Raw genomic sequence first — 25,579 nt, 5'->3', positions numbered from 1 at the left:
GAAAGAACAAAAAAAAGCACCACTTTTCATAAGTCTTTTCAATGTTGGAGATCTGACAAGTAACATGTCCAGAATTCTCAATGCTCTGTTACTTCAATTCCATTTTTTTAAAGACACTTTTCATTACACAGAAATCATGACACATTTTTGTCTTTTATCTCTTTAGCAGAAGAAAAAATATCAGGTCTAACTGCTGTGAAGAAATAGATAGAAGCTCCTTTACTGGAGGCCAAGACACTCAGATCAAGATCTATTTCTAAAACCTGAGTCACTTGTTTGTCAGATCAGTAATAGAATTCTTTGAGACTTTTTTTTTCCTTTCTTTTTCTCATATAATTTTCACAGTATGAGTTAAAAGAGTTTAATAAATCTAAGGTACAAAAAGGCTTATAATGAACCTGTCAAGGGGCTTGCTTGTAATTTGCCTGAAAGTATATTATTTCCTGAGAATGTAATTCTGTCTTCATATAATTCTTCCTGAAATGCCCAATGCAAAACCCTGAAAATGGATGTTGACAATTTTGAATACTATCCACCAGTAGTTGTTATCAGAATATGCTGCCTGAAATGCCTTAGAGTAAAGATCAAGTGTAAATCAACTTTATCTTTCAAAGAAAAGTAATTTGATTATTTTTTCTAAAAAAAGTTCCTTACTTCTAAAATGATTGAACTTAGCAATGTCTAAATGTATCTTTCTAATTGTTAGCAAGCTTTTAACACCATTTAAGTACTACTGTTTAAGTTAATGCCATCAGTGTTAATTTTTTGTTGTTGTTGTTGGAATATTCCTCATGATAGTAGCAGTGGTATAAGAGTGGAATTGAACAAAACCTGTATTCTACAATTCATTTTACATAGACAATATCCAGCTGGTGTATGGATCTGTGATTATTCTTCACTATCTCTTTCAGTGCAGCACTTTGTTCAGCACACTTTGTTCTGAGAGTTTCTGGGGCAGAGTAAAGCTGGTGCTTCTCTCCCTAATATACTCTGTAGGGAGTAGAATAATGGGGAGATGATCTGGTTTAGTGCAGTAGTCCTTACATTTTCTAAATCCTAAATTATACTCAGCAAGGAAGGGAGCATGGATGTTTGCCCTTGAAAGCAGTAGAAGAGTGATCAGTCTGGTTTCCTCTTGTTTCAAAAAGAGTAAAATAAGACAATGCTTATTGTGTAGAAGTTCCCTCTTTGCAGGATGCAGTGGAGTTTAAGTTATATTTAACCCAAATGATAGAGTCACCAGATCTAGTCCACACTTAAATGTCTTCAATTTAACATGGTTTCAAATATGTTCTCAGCAATATGAATATATTTTGTTCCTGTAATATGTTGCCTTCTATTCCAAGTTTTTCTTGATTTCATGAAGGGACAACTTTTTGAAATATTTTTGATGGCTAAATACATTTTTTGAAATCACTACTTTAGAAAAAATATTGCCTCATTTTCTGTAAGGAGTTCAACACAATCCAGTGACTACAGTGTAGCTATCTCCTTTTATTACTAACACAACTGAGATTTCCATATGAGATTTAGTATCTCATATGGAATAGCAGAATTTAGGATTATGACTAATAATTCACTAATAAAAAAAAGCTTACACTACAAATCAAAATTAGATGGTTTATCTGAACTGATCTGATCTAGAGCAAGATATTTCAATATTTGAGGAACATTTTTAGCTCCTGTCCTTATTCCTAAACATGTACGAAGAATCATAGAAACACAAAATGCATTGATTTTTGCAATTACATTTACTCTGGTATTCATATCCTAGTATATTAATTTTCCATGTTGCTTGCTGGGCTCCTGGAAAGTGACCCAGCATTAATTATAAACTATCTGTACTGACAGATGAAATATTTCGAAAGGATATACTTTCTGCCTACTTTTTTAACTGTAATATCAAAAGTTTGCCAACCGGTAATACAAACTACCCAAAATCTGTCTGGACATTAATGACTGAGCCACTGGTAAGGTTATATTCTTTCATTATAAGAGGCTGGCTGGATCTCTCAATTCAGACAAAATATCAAACACTATTCCTGAATGTTGAACCAACTCTGCTGGGGTCAGAACATGCCTGAGAATATTTGGAAAAAAAGATTTTGAATTCTTACTATTTTAAGAAAAGAAATTATTGTAAGGGACCCCAATAGGTCTTTTAAAAAATAGTTTAGAATTTTTTTTAATTTATTTACTAGAAGATAAGTAATCATGAAAGTTTATTTCTCAGGCATCTTCTTGCAAATTAAAAAAAGTCACATGACTACAAATATGACAGCTCTAAAGGACACTTGTGAGGACCCAATTCAGTTTTGTTGTGCCTCAACCATGGTTGTCAGAGGCACCTGGGGGAGGGGTTGCACATGTGCCACGTCCAGGAGGCAGCCAGGAGATGGAGGAAAGCCTTGTCCCTGGGGAGACTTTGCCTGGCCACCAGTCTGTGTCTGACATGGGGCAGGCAGGCAACAGGGAAACACTGAAGTACCCCAGAGACACTCTCCAGTCAGATGCCAAAAGGTTTCCAGCAATGGACTGCAGTGGGACACTGGACTGGGGCAAAGGTCTCCTGTCAGCAGGCAGACTTGGGGAGGAGCTGGGGGCATAAAAAGTAACTGCACCCCAAGCTCCAGGGACTGTTCTGTCCCTTGCCTTTTGACTCTTTGGGGGCTTTTTGAACTTGCTGTTGGAGTCCTGCCTTTTGGCTCTCCTGCCCTCGCTGGCTCTTGCTCGCCATCATGTCTGTGCTGCCTCCCTGTGTCCCTGACCAATGTCCTGCCTGCTTCATCTCTCTGACCCTGCCTGAGGCACCTGCATCCAACCCAGCCTGCCTCCAAGCCTGCCCACCACTAACGCAACCCTGTCCAGGCTTCTGGACCTCCTACCCGAGCACCTCTCACCTCATGTCACTTTGTGTCCAGCCACCTGCCACCGCAGATGCTGTCCCCAGGCAGGCAGCATGCACAGCTCCCACCTTGAGGACATCAATGGCACTCTCTTACCTCCGCTAGTAATGCTCTTTTTTCCCTCTGTCTCCTCTCTCCCACTATTTTTTTTCCTCTTGATCTGTCTTCTCTAGCCTTCGTTAGGAGAGTCACTCCTTTTGTTTTGTCTTTTCATTACCAATAAATGGTTCTCAGATACGTTTGCCTCATTTGGCTCAATTTCATTCCCAACCATCCATTATTAAAAGTACTTCTCGCATTCCCAACACTGGAACGTGACAACATACTGTGCATTTATGCAATTTTTGACCTGGAATTTTTGTCGCTTGCATTGAAGGATGTTTTAAAAAAATGCAATGAAACAACAGGGAAAAAAAGGCCTTAAACCTTCTTATTCAGCCAACGGAAGGCAGCCATACTTGTTTTCTCAGCTATCCCTCTGCTAATCACAAGAAGGGCCTGTCAGCCACTTCTGCACACAGATCTTTTTGTTAGTTATGGTCTCTGCTGAGATAATATCAGTTTCCTTTTCTTGATCCAAATAAAAATGACTGGCAAGTCTTTCTCACCTATAATTTCGACTTTAAAAGGACAGTTAGACAACTACTGGCCTGTGTACTTCCTTCCACCAATTGAGCTAAAGATTTAGATCCATTTCTAGAAAGTGGTAGTACCCTAGCTGTTTGACTGTTTTTTTTTTCTTTTTTATTTTTTTTTTTAGTGAGCCTCACTAAAAGCTACTATCACCATCTCTTCAATGTTTTATAAAGTATACTTTAATAATTTGTAGCTAAGCAGTTTACCAAACTACTAATTATAGGAGATCGAAATGATAACACAAAAAAGCTTATAGTTGTGGAGTATTTTAAGACAGTTGTACCAAGATAATTTGTTTCCTGTTTTCTGACATCGTACTGGAAATAACAAACTGCATTATTTACAAGTGTTTCCAGTTATCAAAGGCAAGGAAATTTTTTTTAGAATCCAACATGTAGCTTAATTTGAGAGATCAATGAACTCTCCTGTATCCCATCCATCTGCAGAACATTAAAATTTTCTGAAAGTCCATAGTTCTTTTTAACCATTCAGAATAGACATAATCATCTTCTAGTTTATTTTGTTAGTCTTTTCAGTATATTTCCCTCTTTCCATGACAGCTGTTTCAAATTTTTTATTGTCCCAAAAGAAACAAAATTGCCTGGATTTTCAGTCCTAAACATTTCGCTTTGGGGCATCTGTTTCTTATTTTTCAGCACTAGCTAGTGTGATTTAGAAAGGATTGGAAAGATTGTAAAGATGTTCACACAACCAAACTGATGGATTACTTATGAAAATATTGCAATACTACAGTTCTTTATTCACGGGCAGATTAAACAAACACCAAGTAGATCAATATCACTTGGTGTCCAGCTCTGGGCTTCACAGTTGGGAAAGATATTGAAATGCTCAAACACATCCAGAGAAGGACAACAAGGGTGATGAAGGGCCTAGAACACAGGCCCTGTGAAAAACAGCTGAGGGAGCTGGGGTTGTTTAGCCTGGAGAAGAAGAGGCTCAGGGGATGCCTTATCACTCTCTAAAACTACCTGAAAGGAGGTTGTAGCCTGGATGGTGATTGATCTCTTCCCCCAGTGTAGTAGCATCCGTGGATGGCAGGGACAAGGAACTCTGCAGACCTGAGATGTTCTAGAAACACGTGGCTTTATTACAAAGGTCATGGGTAAAGAGGGCTTTGCCTTCAGCCACCAGCCTGGCTGAAGCAAAGCCCCAAAAGAGAAAAGGAGGGAGAGAGATAGGGTAGATCTAAGGGGTAAGAGTAGGGGGAAGAGAGCAAGCAAGGGAGTAGGGGAAAAAGAGCAAGAGAGCAAAGGTAAGAGGGCGAGGACCTTGTTACAATACATTATATCTCTTTTTGTGTTGAATATTCTAATTTACAGTGACCAACTGGTGCAAGATACAAAACCTACAAACTTTGCATGCAGCCTATAAGAACTACTATATTACCATGTCATTCTATATTCTAAACTCTAAAGATTACTTTCTTATGCACTTGTTCCCTGATGCCTTGGAAGAGTGGAAAGACTACATTCCCGAGTCCTTTTGTTCTCCTGTCCTTCAATCCATCTTCAACTAATCACCATTTTCCTGCCTCCCATGCCTACATCTCAAACCTGGCTTTCATTTCTATTTCACTCACAGGTTTTACATATGCAGTATTTCTTACTAGACAATCATATCCATAAGTCCTTCCTGTCCCATCTTTCCAACACCCCAGGTAACCAGTGACAGAACAAGAGATCACACACTTAAGCTGCACCAGGAGATGTTTAGGCTGGAGATTAGGAAAAAAATTCTTCACAGTAAGAGTGATTGGACCCTGGAATGGGCTGCCCAGGGAGGTGGTGGATTCTTCACCCAAGGAGGTGGTTAAAAAGGCTGGATGTGGAACTCAGTGCCATGGTTTAGTTGATAAGGTGGTGTTAGGTTATAGGTTGGACTTGATGATCTCAAAGGTCTTTTCCAACCTAGAAAATTCTGTGATTCTGCGATCACAACTTAGCCCAATCAAAAATATGGACTTTACCTCACTGAATGTTGCATTTCAATTAATACTTATTCTCCATTTCTCTTCTTTCTCTTTGTAATGTGAGAAGCATCAACAACAGTAGCAGCAGAACCCTACTGACAAGGGCCACTGCACAAGTCACATCCTCAGGTGTGTCAATATGAGAACTAAAATTCTCACAGAGGCTTCTTACCTTTTAACGCACGCATTATTTGAAAACCTGAATACAGAAGTGTGTCATCATCATATGGAAGCCGTGGATAGTGAAGTGATTAATGACAGCATTGGTTCTGAAGCAATGGTTACTTTTCAAATTGAACTTTTTATGAACAGAATTGTTTCACTCAAAAGGAGGAGTGGTGGCAATATTGTTACTGATCAGGCATTCTGCAAGCTGTAGAAGAGTAGAGAAGAAGTCTCTAGCTAGAACTCCTGTAAAAAGGTCACCACTTTCTGTGAAGAACACTGTACCAGAGAAGAGTCACAATTTAATTTGAGACAAAGAGCTAACTGTACCTTGGGCAGATAAGATAACAAACACTTTCATCACTTTTTCTGTGGGGAGCCCACAGGATCAAAAAATGTAAGTTAAGACACAGCTAAGCACTTTATTTAAACAAACACAGATGAGACCACTGCCTCAACCAGGAATCTAGAAAAAAATGCATTCGCACAGAAGAGAATTATGTAAATAAAGACAAAACTGCTATGCATTTTTAACATCTAGTTTCTATATTTTCTTTGTATTTTTGAAACAATATGACTGTGGGTAGAGAATGAAAAATGGGAGACATCCGATAATGTAAATATCACACATCATCACAAGTGGTTTGCTTTTAAACTGTATTTCACCAAAGAGAGAGAGAGAGAAGAAGAATCATCATCTTCAAGGAAGATAGATCATGTGTCAGTCCAAGGCATGAGAGAAGTGAGGCTGCTGCCACTCCTTGCCCTCAGGTTCAACTAGTAGCAAGGCTTGCATGAATACCATAAACAATCATTTCACTCTTCTCTCCTCTGTGTCTAAATATAAAAAAATATATTTTTCACTGGTGAAAATGTATTTATATGCATATGTTCAACGAGTATCTCTCCAGCAGCTGGGGTTTCTGAGTCTGTCCATGTCCTGGGTCCTGAACCCACTCTGCTTGCTGGTATGGATTCTTGTACACACCCAAGCACACATTAACCCTCACCTTGACCTGCCAGGGACTCCCCTGGTACCACACCTGAGCCTTTCTGCTCTCAGCCTTAGAGACACACAGGTGCTCTTACACACACACACACACACACACAGACACACACAGATGAGCTCTTATGTAACCTAAACCATTGTATCATGCCAATATTTTTTTAAGCAGCCAGGAATATGAAAATAAAACTTTTGGTTGGTTGGCTTGTAGGTTTTCTTTTAATTTGGAGTAAAGCACCAAAGAAGAATCCTGGGAAATCAGATAAAGCATAACATTAAAAAGTGGGAGACAGAAGTAAAGTGCTTTCGGTAAAAATAAAGAAATTTTCAGAACCAGAAAAGTGTTGAGACTTCCATTTAAAATAATATATGCACAATATATTTGCATATTAAAATAGTTTATGCAAATCTGTGCTAGCTATCATGTTCCTGACAGGTTTTTAATGTGAGATTAGCTCAACAGCAATTCTTTGTACTGTTACATTATTTTTGCTATTTTTTCAGTTCTTTTATAAAAACTTGTCAGTTCCATTTCTTTAATATTTATGATTTTTAATTAGGTCATAGAAATCATTGGTTCCTTTCAATAATGCATTTTCCCTAGAGTTTTTAATAAGAAGATAAAAACTTTACTTTCAAGGTTCCAACAATACCCAATTATACAATTCAAACTCTAAACTATAAATTCTTTTCAAAGTCAGGACAACTTTGATTTAGTCATTTCTACTCTATATCACTCTTGATTGTTTAGGCTACTAAATAGCTACAGTCTCCAGAGAAGACATTATGCAAGTCATATCTTTTTCTTTCACTTTTGTAGGATGGCCTTTCACTGATCATACATCTGCTAATTGTGGCATTCCTAAAAGGCAAAAGAGTGACATCTGATCTGTGTTGGGTAGTTAACAGAAGTAAATCTTGCATGAACACTATCTTCTTGTTGCTTTTTTAGCAATTCAAGTATCTTCCACAGAAAAATATGTATTCACTATAATACAGGGTAAATTCTCATCAGTTGTCTATCATTAATTAAAGGTTTATTACACCTCACTTTTTTTTTTTTTTTTTTTGGTTTGAGTGATCATCCCAGAATACCCTATCTTACACTTAATTTACCTTGCTTTGTAAATAGACTTGGAAATTTAGAAAAACATCATGCATTTGACTCACACTTTAGGCCATTTAGTCTGGATTTGCCATACAAAAGACATGCATAAACACTAGGGTTCGTGTGATGAAAATGTCCAAAGCACGCTGCAACCTTCATAAGGGACTTCTCCCAGGGACTCTTCTTCCTTGGAGTGCATCTTTGACCATTGGGCTTGCGTTAGGGTTTTCAAAGAAAACTAGAGCAGCTGGGTTGTTGTAAAAGTTATTTATTGCACAGCTAGAAAATTAGCCTCAAAGGCAAAGAGTTCAAAGGATAACAGTCCATGCTATTGTGCAAAGCTGTTTGGCATAAATTTCCCATGTCCCAAGCTCTAACAGCTGCCCCATCCGCTGCAGCCTCGATGCAGTGCATTTTATTCATAAATCATCCAATCAGCTACAAACACGATGCTATTACTGTCTATCCTGGTCTAACACAGCTGTGTTACAATGGTCGCCATTTCCTACACAAGGCCTACGCAAACAGCCCATCTATTCTATCTAGCAATCTTAGCAATGCTATGTTATGTCTATGTGATGTTGTGGAGGCCTGTGGGCCTGCTAGGGGACTACCTGGGGCTATGCCTGGGAAGAATGTCCCTTAGACCGCAACCTCTCCTAGGAACCCGCCGTTTAACTGACTGTCCAAGTCAACCCCAGTGCCACACCCCTCTGCCAGCCTGCTGGCTGTTACTCCCCCAGCTGACCTAATACGGTCAGGTGTCTGGCAGTTTGTGTATTTTGTAGCCCCATTGGTTTGCACTCCTGTCCATTTACCCTTGTGTTTTTCTATTGGTCACTGTACTTCCTTCTCCCACCCACACCTCTCGGTGACTGGTTGTTACCATTGGCTCCACCCCCTTCTAGCCATATATAAGCATGGGCCCTCCAACTGTTGGGGGTCTTTCTCCCTCTGCTCTTTGTAGGGGTTTTTCTCCGTGGATGGCAGGGACAAGGAACTCTGCACACCTGAGATGTTTTAGAAACACGTGGCTTTATTATTACAAGGGTCGTGGGTAAAGCGGGCTCTGCTTCCAGCCACCAGCCTTGGCTGGAGCAAGCCCTAAAGAGAGAATGAGGGAGAGAGAGAGATACAAGAGAGCTAAGGGGTAAAAACGGGGCAGGAGCAGGGGAAAAACGTGGGGACAAAGCAGGAGCAAGGGAGGTGAGAGAGAGGAGAGGAGATGAGTGGACAAGAGCGGTGAGGAGAGGACAAGGCAAGAGAGCGATCCTCTTGTGACAATACAATATATCCTTTTTTCTGTTGAATATTCTAATTCACATTGACCAACCGGCGTGAGATACAAAACCTACAAACTTTGCATGCAGCCTATAAGAACGACTGCATTACCATGTCATTTTACTCTCTATAGACTTCTTTCCTATGCATTTGTTCCAGGATGTCTTTTGCCAAAGTGGAAAGGCAACATTCTTGTCCTTTTGTCAGCTTAATCACCGTCTTCCTGCCTGCCATGCTCACATCTCGAAACTGGCTTTCATTCCTATTTCACTTACAGGTTTTGTATCTGCAGTATTTTTTATCATGCAGTCATATTCATAAGTCCTTCCTGTCCAGTCTTTCCCAACAGCTCTTCTTGTGTGTAGGTGAAATAAACTATCACTGGGAATCCACACAAAGACCCTTCTTGCCTCTGCTGTTATAGTTCATCAGCTGCTGCCTGTGAGGGTAGTGTTTGTTGTGTGCCTGGTGGAGCACTCTCATCGTGGGTACTCTTCAGGAAGGTTGCAGCAATCCACCAACCATCCATGCTGCAACATCATATCTAGGATTTGGTTAAGTTTGTAAAAGGTAATGCTACTGAACTTTAAACTGGACTTTCCTGTTAACTAATGCAGTATCTTATTTGCTTAAGGCATATTTTTATTTACTAACAACTAAAACTTACATTCCCACTTCATGTCTGTGTGACTTTATGTACTCAGTTTCTCTGAGGGTTTCAAACCAACCCCTACATTCCTTTATGCCTTAAGCTTGTGTATGGGGTCCTTGGAGACTTCTACCTGGTGTTCAACATTTCCCCCTCCTCTTTGAACGGAGTAGATTCTCTTGATAGCTTTATTAATCATCTGTTGTATGCATTGGAGCAAACAAGGAACTGTTATTAACACAACTACTATGATGACCAATATGCGTAGACCCATTTTTAAAAGCTTTTTCACCCAGGATGTTAAATTCCATCTATCAAACAGGCTATTGAACCAAATTCCAACATCAATCCTAATTTCTGACACACCTTCCTTAAGCTGTATGCTCTTTTGGGTGGATTCTCAAGATTTGTTGCGCCTCATCACCATGTCACAAAGGCTGAAATACATTTTGTAAAAAGTCTAGCAAATCTTGATTGGGAGTACATCTGATGAAGCTGATTTTTTTTTTTTTTTCTTAGTGTTAGTTGTTATATTATTTCAGAGAACAACACTAAAGGAAATCAGAATTTTTATTTTTTTTCCTAAGTAAGTTTTTTGAATTTTTTGACAGGGAAAACTTGACATACGTTTGCATAAAAAAATCATAACCTCAGTAAACATAAAAAAGGATTTTTGAAATTATGAACCTAAATTTTCTTCTCAGTCTTGGACCTCCTTAAACTCAGAGACTTGGCTTATTTATTTTTAATGTCATTTTGAGCTGGTGCTATAGTTTATGATGCTTCCAGGATGCTTATCTGAGGGCAGGCATCCATCTCTCCTGTGTTGCTGAGGATAACTTTGGAGTCTAAAGCAGAACAAATGCAGTATTAGAGAGGAGAGAAGCAGAGAAATACGAATTAGGCTTAGATATGGGTATGGGTTTGAAGGGCAAGGAAGGACAGGAGTGTTTCATGGGGGTGTTATCTCTCTGTAAAACATGCTTTCTCTAACTCAGGGAATTCCAGAGGAGATGACTGACAGAAACAGAGAAAATAAGAAGGATGACCTTAATAAGCTCATTTGCTGTACTCTTTCTAAATATCGAGCACTGGCTGTTCTTCAGCAACTACAGGAGTGAGTTAAGGATTTGTTGGTAGGGCTTTATTAAGGTCTTACTGATCTGGCCTGTGGTCATCCGTGTGGCTCATACTGGGCCCTGGGTTTAGCCTCAGCCCTGCTTGGTTGGTTGGAGAAGCCAAGGAAAGGACATGTACCTCTAACATATGGGTTTCTAGCAGCCTTTCCCAGCCCTCAGGACAATATGGGATCATACTTGAAGAGATAGGGAAGAAGCATTTGTGTCTAGCAGAGTATGATTCTGTCCAGAAAGCGCCCTACTCCAAACCCTGCTCTTCTCTGATCAAATTCTATGAAACCTTCCAGCAAAGTGTTGCTTTTCATACTGCTCTTGTTCTGGTCTCCATAAAAGCTAAGCACTTGTTATCATGTTCCTTATTAGGCCAAGTAGTAACATTCTGCATGGAGACAAAGACTATAGCATTGCTGTTATCCTGTTAAGTATCAATCTAGTGTTATGAAAAGAAAACTAAGAAAACTGTTTTCTCAGTGAGGTTTTTAGAAAAAAGGTTAGGAAGTGGCACACAAATTCTTTTTGCTGGAGCATTCACCACCCAGGGGGAAAGAAATGCAAGTTTTAAGCTCCTATATATTCTTAAGTCAGAGGCTTATTAGATTTGCATCTTGATTCAGTCTTAATTATATGATTGCAATGGTCTTTTCCCCTGTGTTTAGTTCTGTGCACTGGCAGGATAATCGTTAGTTAGCAAACAGCTGTTCAATATTTTGTTTTGGTCTTGTGCATTTTGTTGATCTATACTGTATTTATTGCACAGTTTTCAACCTCTTTATAAACTCAGAAATATTTATTTACCTCTGGGGTTTTGTATAAAACTAATCATTGCACTATATTTAAGTATTTCACAGGTATGAAACATTTTCACAATACCCCTGTGAGATGAAGGGCTGGTATTTATTCTGCCATTGTTACTGTTGGAGACAATTTAAAATAAAAATCTCTGCTTGTTCCTGGAGATCTGTCTGAGACACTTTGCATGGTCTTCCAAAGTACACTTCCTTTTAACTGCACTTTACACATCCAAAGCATAATCCTATTGACCTGTCCATATGTCAAGCAGCCTGCTGATCCCTTCAGTGAATGACTTCTGCAGGAGCTATACCCCTAGCTGCTTGCCATCTCTAGCTCTCAGGCTTTTGTTTGTTGTAGTTTTTTTTTATATATTTTATTAATATATGCAAATCTCATGTAGTCATATATTATTCCCTCCCACCTTTGTGTCATTTTTGTTGCTCTTTTCCTTAATTTCTGTATTACTTGTCTTGAGTTAGGGAACTCTAAAATCATCTCGTATTTCTCATGTTTACATCTGTGAGGAAGTGCAATTGATTTCATCCATTAAAACCTCTCATTATGTATATTAGATGATTTTGTTTCTCTAGCCAATGTATCAACAGAATAAATGTATATCAACTCTGCTGTCTTTTGCTAAATTGTTTTTTCTAGATCAACCTTTCTAGATCACTTCCTTCTCAATTTCTACTTATGCCATATATTTCCATACCCACCAAAATACAGTGTAAATTGAATGATGTCTGTTGCACTGTGCTGCATACTCATTGCCTTTTTCATCTTACTGTAAAAATACCTAATTGATTGATTAGGCAAACAGCCCTAAACAATTCACAAATTTGCATATACATTTGTCATTTGTGTGCAAAAAAACCAATAGCAACAAGGTTTTGAGGTTATGCAAACTATTTAAAAATATGTATTTTACTTTGTTACACAAGATTTGCCAAACTTCAGATGGATAAACATCTATAGCTAGATATTTACTGGTTTTAAATGCCGACAATATGGCCAGCACCTGAGTTAAACCCTTGAAGTCACTAAATGTTAGACTAACATTCTAATTGTAATAATGACATTAGTAGAATATTACTGGTAATTCAAGTTGAACACGTGAAAAAGTGTGTTTAGATCTGGTCTGTTTCTTGAAGAATCATTGTCATAAATAAGCCTGCTGTCTCAAGTCAAAATCTAAACAACTCTTCCTGTCTTAAATATTGTGCAAGATGAATTTTTAAGTATAGTGTAAGATGCCAGAGCGTTTCATGAGGCTTATGGGATTTATAAAACTGGTTCTGTCGCATTCCAGGCAGGGATTTTTTTTCTAGTAGTTCTTTACAGACCAGAAAAGGTTTTAAATTTTGATGTTCTCCATAGGTTTACAACTGTGTGTGACACTTATTCGTGTGCTCACTGTCAAAAGACAATGATGGAGTTCTATTCACCCTTTTCACAAGTGTATATGACTACAGAATGTTATCCCATGATGAAACAGTCCCAGTGTGTTTGATGTGACAGAGTGATCCCATATGCTTTCTCTCAGTATGCCCTGTAGTCATACAGCTCTGTGTTTTCCACATATCAACAGCAGACACTTCAGTGGAACTGTGTGCATACCAAATACACTTGGCAATAAAGGAGTCTCAGCACAATCCTGCACTGGCAAATGAAAGAAGAGTAACATTTGATTCATGGCAGGCACTGATTTTTAGACAATATTCATCATCAAATTTTGGAAAATACATTAACTTTCAAAATTTTCGTAACATTTTCTGAATATTTTATTAGCCCAAGTTAACATAAAGATAATTGCTTTGAACCCAGTCGCCTTAAAGATGTTAAAAATTTCAGAGAAGACAATAATGCTTGCAACTAGGAGAACATAAAACACCTCCATCATATAGAAATAGACTGGTTTAAAAAGAAAATAAAAATAATAAAATCATAAAAAAAATCATTTTATTCAACATTCTTGAAATATTTTTCCTTGTGAGAACAGAATTTTTTGATAAAAAATAACTGTCTTGCATCCCTTTATGAGAATTACTTGTACTCAAATGCTTAGTGATCTTCTTTTTAGTAGGTCTGTACACATATTACTAAAGAGTTGAACATATTTTTCCACAGATTACAGATGAATAGTGAGACAGAAAAACTTCCCTTCTTTAAGAACCATATCCCAGCCTTTAAATATACTTGCGAAAGAAATTGTTTAACTAGTAATATTTGTATAAGACATATTCCCCTTGCAAATTACCTCAAAAGCAGATTTATGGCTTCCAGTGTATTTTATTGTAAGAGCACCTATATTCACGGCAGCATCAAATAATCATTATTGTAAGTACTAAAGGCAAATATATACTTCTAACCTTTAAAAAATACTTTGGATTTCACATCACAAATACTGTAGCTGGCATGTTAATTACCTATTTCTATGAAAACTGGATTATCTTTCAGTTTCTGGCATATGTCAAGTTCTTTAATTTTTCTTACTTCATCTTCTTCTTATGTCTTCTTCTTATTGAAAAACTAAATAAAGTGGGATCAAAAAAAATCAGCCCAACAAAGAGGGAAAGAGTAACATTTCCTGAAATGGGATGGAATATTTTATATTGCACACATATATTCATTGTTCAGCTATTCAATTATTTTCTTTTTTGCAGCCACCTGTAGCCTGTTTGGGAATGGCAGACACTACTGTGATTTGATACTTCTCAACTGACAAAAGGTAGAGATTATACCAATAAAATATTAAATATACATGTAATATTCATGAAAGAAAAATAAAAATACTTTGAAATATAAAGGTATCTTATTTAAATAATCTAACATCCAAAAACTCAGTCAGCCAACAAAGTTATACAACAAAAGCCTCATTCATGCCCTTTTTCATAGCCTTTGCTGGTGGTCAAGTTTAAAGTGAATCAGAATTAGTCAATTTTAATGAATACCTTAGAAGCATTCCATATTGATATTAATTATTGCATCCATTTTTAAACATTTTCATTCCCTGAAAATTTCTGAATTGGAGAGGTTTGTAATCCCCTTTTACATTCTTCAACTGCAATTCCCTTTTACCAGTAGTAAGAAAGTTGTACTATGACTTGCTGAGAAGCCGGGATGACTCCAGTGGTGAGGAGTTTATACACATTGATAGAACGGGTTCTGGAGTCTCCTGCCTGATAACTGTGATCCACCTGCAGAGCTACACCTGAACAGTAGTGTACTGGTGGTCACGGTACAGGAGGGCACTTTCTTTGAGTTAGCAAACCCATTGGATGTGTTTCTGCACACAGTGCCCTGCATGACCTGGGAGGTATTTACAGGCTCTACCTGGAGCTGTGCTCAGTCTCTAGGCTTAGAGAGATGATCAACTGCACAGTCTCAGAATATAAACATCCTAGCAGAGTAGGCAAGGGTATGCTTTTGGACAGAGGCATAACTTGCTCCTTGCCTCTGGAGACTAAAGAAGGCAGCTGTAAAATAAAAGCATGATGAAATATGTTCAGCAGCTGGCACGGACTAAAGCCTGATCAGTGCCAAGAATATTTCTGTTATTCATAGTGCATGTCAATGATGTGTGCATTTACTAATGCCCTGACAAATTCTACTACCAGTGTTGAAAAATGGAAAGCATACTTAATATTTTCAGGGGAAAAAAAAAAAGATATTTTAAAGTTTGGAAATGTGTAGGAAATACCAAATAAGTGTTGCTCTTACATATTGTTTGATTTGTCTTTTTTAACACTTTTATACAACTGACTTTGGCCTGACTACATATGCTGAAAGCAGCTGGTTTTCTGGTTGCAAGCTCAGCAGCTGGAATATAAACCCTACCCATAGTTTGTGCTTTCATAGGAAGGCTTCAGAGCTAATAAATTGGCAGGAAGGTGAGAACAAACATGAGACTGCCAAAAGGTGTAATGTTCACTATCATACCTTTAGACTATCTATCAAGCAGTAACATGTCTGACATTAAATCACCATTAATGTCAGTATTACTAGGTTTAAAGCTGTTCCTCTGAAAGATCTCTCAGTTAAATGGCTTTCATACTAATATGCATCCTGATTAAGTGGAGTCTCTCCCTCCAGAGACTGGATTTCTGTCTTTTTGATGATAGGATCTGATGATCCTATCCTTGTAACAGTTTAGCTGCATCTCAGTATTAAGGTAGGACAGCACATCTTACACTTATTTCTCTCTCTGTTGGGAATAAAACTGACTTGTTTCACCCAAAGGTTTAACTACTTTTGTACATTTGTTTGTATGCATAATTTGGTGCTTCACAGACAACTTAAAATTTAAATCAATAGTAGATAGATCCCAAGAAAACACTTCCCACTGTCCAATATATATTGTTCATATGTTCTATATATTATACACAAATATTTGCAATAAAATACTTGATATTTACCCATTAAAAAAAAATAAAAAATGGTAAGTGTACCTACCAGAGAGACAGAAAGGATAAAAGAACCTGTCATAATGTTCCATAATGTTTCCATGTATTTTCTTGCTACCATGACATTTAAGAGAAATGGTATCAAATAATATTTGCAGTGGAGCACATGCAGCAGAAGGAAGAATCCTTAAAAAATTTAATTCTACATTACTTGGAAGAACTATTACCAGTTAGACTTCACAATTGCTAGAGAGATTAGGAACCTCTAATGCAGATGCAAAACACAATCTTACTGACTTAAGTGGGTCTGCATCAATATATTAAATAAAATAATTTAACACCATTAAAAAGAAATTATGTAGTGATTAAAACATGACAGGTTGCAAGACTTTTCTGCCCGCTTCCTGGATTGCATTGAGCAAGTCATCTGGCCTACCTTTGAAAAGAAAAGTGCTGCAAACTTTTAGAAGTTATAACATCTCCAAAAGTTAGGAAGATTTGTATATAGACAATTGTTTACTTAAAAAAAAAATCCTACTGCTGAATCAATGAGCCATTAGGATGTGCCATTTTAGTCCAGAAAAATATTCCTTCTCAATCTATTTGCCCAATAAACTTACAAATTAAAGAAAATGAAAAATGCTAAACCTTCGACAAGACATAAAATTTAGTTTCTCTTTATTTCCTAGTGTTATAGTCAGTCACATTACTGGTGAAGAAGTTAAGTTAGTGTTCTGTTTAAGTGGACTCTGAGTGCTTAATTTCTTAGTAAATGTACTTTTTAATTAATTACTAATTTACACAGATGCTTTGGATTTGGTTAATTACAATAATAATATTAATGATTATTATTCACATGAAAGTGATGTGATTTTGATGTTACTTGAAGTTCTCTTTTGTTTTTGTTAAAATTAATTGATTTTGGAGAGAACCTGACATAGTTTCTATGATTTCCCCATTTTTAGCATTCAAAGGATGATGATTCGTTCACACTTCTTAGAGATACATGGCATAGTTTAATAGTATCAGCATTCATGATGTTTTCAGTGTGTGAATGCTACACTGATGTTTATGAAAAAACCTACATGATATTTGCTTGACAGCATGGGTCTACCTTCTGTGACACTTTTGACAAAATAGCCTTTCTAAGGCTTTTATTTTGGAAATACCACCAGAATGTATCCAATGTAATTCAATATAACTGAAATAGCACACACATTGCTCCATGCATTCTCTAAGCCAATGAGAAATCTGCTGACAAAGTAAGATTGGCATTAACAAAGTTAGTCAATTCACTACATTGTCCTCAGGGAGTAGTATTGATCCAAGCATAGGCAAGTGGATTGAGAGAGAAAGTATTTACAGCAGTAGGCAGAGACTTCCTGAGGTCTCAAGACAATGAATATTCTTGCAGTAATGTTTGCCTGACATAAAGATCTTCACTTCTGCTCACATTTCAATCATTATTCTTCTGACTGTTTTTTTGTTTGTTTGTTTGGTTTTTTTTTTTTTGTTTTTTTTTTTTCTTTTTCTATGTATTCTACTGGCACAAATATTGTGTAGATATTACATTAGTGCGAATCTGAGCAAATGTCACACTTCACACAGGACTGTCCTTCTAGACCCATTACAGTGAGGAACAGAAGCACAATTTGTATAGGAATAGAGTTGGTATAGGACCAATTCCTCACTGAGTGATCTGCAGCAGTCCCACAGTACATGAGCAGAGTGGGCAGAACCAGTCTGCTCATAGTAGTCAGGTTTATCCAACAGTCTATGTCACCAGGCATGTCCATCCCAATGGGGCAGCTTTGAGGTCAAGCCAGGAACCTGAGTCAGCAAGTCAGGGTCAGGATGTGCAGATCTAGAGAAAGAAAACTTATTTTGTGGGTAGTGGTGAAGCATTACTCTGCAACTTTGTTTTTCTTTGCCTCTTTTGAACCTCAAGACCATAACTCTGGACTGAAAGTAGAAGGAAGAGCCATGGGAAATAAAATTGAATAATCTTGCATCTATATTACCTTTTGACAGCCTTCTCTAAGGGTGCACTTGCACTGTCTTCTGCCCAGGTACAAACCCTATTTTCAAGACCCCAAGCAGCAATCCAAAAACCCTGCCGCTGAAAAGTAGAAAAAAAACTTTTGGATACTCATCTGGTAAGAGAGTCTCTAGTCTGACATCTTCACAGGACCTGTTTATGCTACAGTCTTGTATTATCCTGCTCTTAAGCCCACAGGGTGTCAGAAACACATTTTGGCCATGCAGTGACTGCATAAAAAAACCACTGCATCTCCTGTTGTCAGCTTACACTTGACAGAACTGAGGTCTTTCCTTGTTAGTGGGAAACCTGTCTTCAGCTTCTATTATTAGGGAAACCTGAAACCTGAGCAACCTGAACCATTACTTCCTTGCCACCATGAACACATGAATGAGCAGCATACATGACATCTAGATGGCCAGTTTGTACACATGCATATGCCTGACGTAATTTTATGCTTCAGCACTCACTGTTCACAGTTGTTGGCTCTGCATGAATTCCTCCTCCGTGCCTTCATGATCCCCATGACCCCTTCAATCAGAGAGACCGTCTCAACTGGCTGTGCTGGTTTTGGACAGGAAAATGTACAACTAACATATATACAGACAAGCAGAAAACACAGGCAGAACTTGTATTCTCTGCTTAAAAAGCATTTCCCAGACTGTATGAGCTTATTTTTGTTACCAGTATCCAAACAAACTCCATCAAATTCCAAAGAGACAATGGATGGAGCCTATGACGTGTATGTACTTGAACTTTCACAGTGTAAGGGAGAAGTAGCTTGTTCTGCTTTCCATTTACTTGGGTCAAGTCTTTGTATCCCAGTGAAACCAGCGCCAACATATGGGGACTGATAATCCCTCCAGCAAAGAGGTCTCACAGCTCAGTATTGAGACTTTTTTTAAAGTTACTTCCCTGTCAAAATTGCCACTTTTTGCCTGCCTTTTGCTGCAGCATTCTGGGAGATAACAGTATGAATCACACAGTGTCCTGTGTGTTTTACCGAGTGTGGCATCAACAGGGTTGAGCTCAGTGATGGGCAGGTGTTACTGCAAGCAGGAAAATATAGTAAAGGGCTATTTTGGAAAAGGTGTCATGATCTTCCAGGGCACCTCAACCTGAAAGACTCTGGAGAATACCAAAGACTCAAAAGCATTCAGTGGGAAGGTCAAGTTCAGACTTGACTTTTAAAGCACTTTTCTCGGGCCAGAACCACTTCATTACATGCAGATTCTGTTACCAGATACACAAATTTGCAATCTGAAAGAAATATATTCTAAGAGTGATTAGATAAAACATGCACTGCTCTTGGATGTTGCACCTTTAGCAACTCATTGTGAACTGCTCAGTCTAGTTTTCAGACCTGTGAGATTGGAATAGTGGAATAATGCAATAGCTGTTTATATGTGGAATACAAAATACTTAAAATTCACCAACGTCTGATGTGTGATTTTAGCCCTGATTGCAAATACATTCTAGTCTCAAAAATAGAAGACTGAGAGAGGCTTTTAACAACATTTAGATGTATCTTAAGGCAGGTAAGAGGATGGGTTGAAACTCATTTTTGGGGTGCCCAGTGATAGGACAAAGGGCAATGGGCACAAAGTGAAACACAGGAAGTTCCATCTGAATGTGATGAAAAACTTCTTTACTGTGAGGTGACAGAGCATTGGAACAAGCTTCTCAAAAAGTTGTGTATTCTGGTGTTCGGTGCAGTTTTACTGGCTAGCTCTCTCACCAGTCACAATATGAAGGGTACAGCCTTGTACCTTTGATGTTGGTGGGTCTGAACCTCAGGCTGAAACATGGTTACAGCATGGAAGAAGGAGTGTCAAAATTTTTCTGTGGATGGCAGGGACAAGGAACTTTGCAGACCTGAGATGTTCTAGAAACACGTGGCTTTATTATTACAAGGGTCGTGGGTAAAGCGGGCCTGCTTCCAGCCACCAGCCTTGGCTGAAGCAAAGCCCTAAAGAGAGAATGGGGAGAGAGTGATAGAAGAGAGCTAAGGGGTAAAAATGGGGTAGGAGCAGGAAAAACATGGGGAGAAAACAGGAGCAAGTGCGGTGAGAGAGGAGAAGAGATGGGCCAAGAGAGGTAAGGGAAGAAGGGTGAGAGGGCCAGAGAAGAGGGTAGGAGACCCAGGAGAAGAGAGAGGTAAGGGAAAAAGGTAGGGGAGCCAGGAGAAGAGAGGAGAAGAGAGCGATCCTCTTGTTACAATACATTACGTCTCTTTTGTGTTGAATATTCTAATCTACAGTGACCAACCGGCGTGTGATACAAAACCTACGAACTTTGCATGCAGCCTATAAGAACTACTACATTACCATGTCATTTTATATTCTAAACTCTATAGACTTTTTTCTTATGCACTTGTTCCCTGATGCCTCTGCCAAGGTGGAAAGGCAACATTCTTGTCTTTTGTTTTCCTGTCTTCAGCTAATCACTGTCTTCCTGCCTGCCATGCACACATCTCGAAACTGGCTTTCATTCCTATTTCACTCAGGTTTTACATCTACAGTATTTCTTACCATGCAGTCATATTCATAAGTCTTTCCTGTCCCATCTTTCCTAACAAAGGAGGACTCTGGCGTGGGAAGCAGATTGGTTTATTCAACCTAGCAGCCCATGTGAAGAGTGAGCTCATGGGCTCAGGTTGCCCATTAAGTACCAGGGGCTCTCCTGGGCAAAGAGATACCCAGAACCAATCCCAGGGAAGGGGGGAGTGACCAAGAACAGGGGACAATTGGCAGGGCCATCTGTGGACAGAAAGGGGAATGGGGAACTTGATAGTTGGCTGAGTCACCCTGAAGCTCCACCAGAACTCTCAGGCTTTGGGGCGTGGTGGCAGTGATTGACAAGATCCATCACCAGAGAAAGACCACAGGGAATTGGAGATGGGGGATGTAGGGATAAACCATTACAAAACTAATAACAAAACATACAGAATTTTAGAAAACCCCAAAATGCACACCACAACAGTTGTGGAGACTTCTCTGGAGATACTCAAAACCTGTCAGGATGTGATCCTGTGCAACCTGTTCTGAGTGAACCTCCTTTAGCAGGGACTTTACACTAGATGATGTCCAGACATCCTTTTCAATCCCAACCATTCTATCATTATGTGGAATCAGAGGATATTATTGCAATCTATTTTAGAGGAACTAGGACCCAGTAATTTATAGGCTGTGATTAGTATACAAGATTCATTACTGCTGCTGAGAAGGAAAAACTGGTTTAAAATCCAACAGTTAAAAAAACAGAGCAAATAAAAGCTTTTTCTTGAAGGTATATGATTACAAGATAAATGTACCTTGAGATTGAAATCATGCAGAGTTTTCTAAAACTTAATTAAGTGAAAGTCCAAGTGGTAGAAGAAAACCCGAGTGAATAAATGATCTTTATTTTGGACCCTGCAGTGTTAGCATACAGTTTCTTAAATATTAGCATTCAGTGTGGTTTGTGTGCTGAAGAGGTGAAAGTAGAGACAAACTTCAACAAATCTGCCTTCACTTCTGCAAGTTAACTATATAAAACTTCAATAAAATCTGCTGATTTTTCTGTGTGACCAGTACTTTTCTGTCATGATTTATTTCTTTAATAAAACATAGGTACTATTCTATCTTCCCTATATGGTTTATTTAAATAATGAGAACTGTACAAAAGAGGTGGGGAAAAAATAAAAAGAAGGAAATTGCTATTGCCTTTAAGTTCTAGGAGTGCCTAGGGTTTGCATTTCAATCTCCAACAGGAAGAATTGACTTCCTATTCCTAAGGGAAACAAGAAAATCCATTATCTTTGCTAGGAAAATGGAATAGTTTAATCTTTTTCAATTTTAGCCAAGTGGTTCATTCTGGTTGTTAACCAGGACATTGTATAGCCCATTATTCTTCCTTAAAACTTTCTATTGAGCCTCCAGTTTGATATTTTATATTCTGTCAGATTATTACTAGTGACAGACTGTGTATTTTCTCATTTTCATCTCAAAATGTGCAAATAATAGATTACAGAGTAGTAGTCACAACTCTGATGGTGTGTCTGGCTGACTATTGGTTTGGACACTGCCAATTTTGAAATCCTTGCAATTATGGAGGCATCTCCATGTACATTATGGTGCTATGACTGTTTCTCTCTGTAGCTTTTTCTTCTGTTCCCCTTTTTCATTTATTATCAGCCACTATATAATCCTGTGTTTTTATTACGCATTGAATAAAATCTAATTTTAAAAGCCTTTTAAAAATACATACACCTGTAAGTAACCTGTGGTTGCCTTTATTCCTTCTGTACAAATTGTGGCATTGAATGAATCATCCATGAGGCTCCTTCTAAGAAGCAGATGTTCTCTTCCATGCACATACCTACAGTACCCATACAGATATCTTTCAGATCTGCTAGCTTCAAAATGAAAGAAATTGAAGAAATTATTGAGGTGAAGAAAGAACTCCAAGAAAGTCCTGGTCAGCTACAACAGGTCAGGAACAACAATAGCAGTAACAGGCCCCATTATAAAAGGTTTCTATCCAGTGAAATTAGAAATATAGAAGAACACAAAATATAGGATTCTCATATTCTTATTTCTGATAATTCTTTTATATTGATTTTAGGCATAAGAGGTAAATAATTCGCTGTATCCCTAGTATGTCCCTGACGTGGGCGTGAAAATCCACACTGCTTTTCTAATTTTGTCCAGTACTTTCCTTATATCATATTAGCTAGATTCATGAGGACTAGAGGAAGAGCATATAATTATTTATGCAGCACAGATGAAATAAACATTTGCCTTAGAACTCGCTGAGAACATTCTTAATTTTCTTTTCTTAAAAGTTAAAAAACCTGCTTATTTTTTCCTTCCCTTCAGTGGCCTAACTTCCTAACAAATCTTGCCCTTTTGTATAGTTTATCTTTTCTTCTTCATCTTTTTGTTCTCTGTTTTATATCTAACATCTAATGCTGACCTTCATTTGAAGTCTGTACTGTGTTCAGTCTTGCCCTCACAAAAAGTGCTGAGAAGTGGATTTTAACAAGGTAAAGGATTTCTTTTTCAGTAATCCATTAACTTTACAAAGGACACAAAAAGCTGCTTACGCTAATGAATGTCGCTAAAGAGATAAAAGAAAAAGCACTTTTTTCTTCCAATTGAGAACATATGTGTAGCTTTGTCATCTTCAGGCCACTAATCAAGTTTCTGCCTGAGATACAAAAAAAAGGAAATTGTTTCAAAATGAAAGTTGACAGGAAAAACAGTCTTTTTAGAAAGGTAATCTCTCTAAAGATTGGTATAAGAATTACCTGCATGACAATTATTTTGCTAATGAGTTGGTATCTTTTAGTATCAAAATAATCTTTCACGTGTTAAACCTCTCAGTTACAGACTCATAGAATCATTTAGGTTGGTAAAAACTTCTACAAGCACCAAGTCCAACGTTAATTCAGCACTGCCAAGTCCACCACTAAGCCATATCCCTAACCTACAGTCTTGTCTTTTAAATGCTTTCACTGTTGGTGACTCAACCACTTCCCTGGACTGTCCATTCTGAAGATTAACATTTTTGTTTAATTTTTTCCTAGAATCAAACCTAAACTTCCACTGGCACAATTAACGTCTCTTTCCTCTTGTCCTATTGCTTGTTTTTTTGGTAGAAACTGGCACTCATCTCACTGCAATCTCGTTTCAGGTAGTTATAGAGAGTGATAAGATCTCTTCCAAATATGAAAAATATATATTAAATTGTGCTCTTTTTTCTGTCCAACTTGATCTGAGGAAGATTACTAGAAGTTGCACAGTCAAAATATATATAGTTTTGATTCATAGTTTCAATTCACTACAAATAATAGACAGCTTACAATATAAACATTAATACAGTAAATTGTATGTGGTATATATTACCAAAAGTACTACAGAGAATATTTATTATTTTATTTCTACAAATGCAAGCAAAAAATATTTTTGAGGGAAAAAATAACAAAATTACAAATGTAGTTACTTTGAAAAACAAACCCTTATTCCTACTAGAGCTGAAATTTAGTCCTTAAAAAAATATTAAGACAGAAATAAAAAACTCATTAAAGCACTTAAAGCAAACTTTTCAAGTAAATCTTTTGTCCTCAGTCACTGAGAGCATTTTGTTTTAAGGTCTACATCTGTACCAGGCAGTTCCTAAATTTCTTACCATCATGTAAAAATTGAGTAGATTATACTGTGTGCTGGAATTCTTTTTGATGCACTGAACTCCTAAAACCGCCTTAGAAAAGCCAGTGTTGAGTCAAACTCCAGAATTCTGAGCTTAATATAAGTGTTTAAATGTTCAAAACTACTGTCAGAATGAGGACTCCATACAGATAATGTAATGCTTTGTAGAGGGGAACAGGCTCACCAGAGAAGTGGCCAAAGCAGTAAGGAAGTGTTTGGACAATTCTTTCAGGCTCATGGTGTGATTTTTGGGGTATCCTGGACAAGGTCAGGAGCTGGACTCAGTGATCTTGATGTGTCTCTTCCATCTCAGCATATTTTATGATTCTGTGATTCCTTGAAATATTTTTCCAATGTTGACTGGTTAAAGAAAATGAGAAATTATTTGTGCTTAAAATATCCACTCAATAGATAAATTAGCCTATAGTTTTTGATTAGTGTTTAGCACAGAAAGGAGGATGGAAGCTGAATCTACAATTTAAATCCTTGCTGGCAGAAGCATAGGACAGTGCTTCCTGACACTCAGCTTTACAAGAAAACCACATCCAACACTTTTCAGACATGCTTTTGTTCTGACTTTTTTTCTGGTATCTTTTTGAATAGTGAACCAGACAGTGAGATGTAACTTGATCCTCATGGAAGAGAAGCATCAGAGTGAATAGTAAAAACTGTGAATCTAGATAAAGCACCTCATTATCTGAGGATATAATTTTAACATGGTTTGGAAAAGCAGCAAGATCTTTTCGTTGGCAGGAAGGGAGACTTTGGTTCATGCTGATGTTGGACTGGATTGGTTGTATGGCAGTTTCATCTCCTCTTCTACACGCTTTGTTCTGTCAGGCTGTGTCTCAGTCTTTCAGTGTCCAAAACTGTCAGAAGAAGAAGAAGAAGAAGCAGATGTTCTTTCAACTTTGACTGTTACTCAAGTGGTCCCCAGTGATCATCTTAACTGGATGTGAGATGAAGATTTCGAAACCTGATGGACATTCCCTTCCTTCTCTACAAAATCCTTAATTTGGTTGGTAAGTACCCATAATAAACTGTGTGATGCCATAAACCAGGGGTCCTTCATTCGAGTACTGAGCGACTAATCAAGTTACTTTTCTGAAGGTGGTCAGAAAGAAGTGGAAAACATTTCCTAATAATTTCCTAAATACAGGCAAAATTGCCTCTGTTTCCCTAGGACATTAAAAATGCTCCAGTACGTAATTTAGGTCATCCAGAAAAGGTTGTATTTTGGTTAGGATTGAAACAAAATGTATTTGATCTCTTGAA

Source organism: Zosterops lateralis (assembly GCF_965231275.1).
Source record: "Zosterops lateralis genome assembly, chromosome: 1".
Classification (NCBI taxonomy): Eukaryota; Metazoa; Chordata; class Aves; order Passeriformes; family Zosteropidae; genus Zosterops; species Zosterops lateralis.
Note: the sequence above shows the minus strand (reverse complement) of the source record.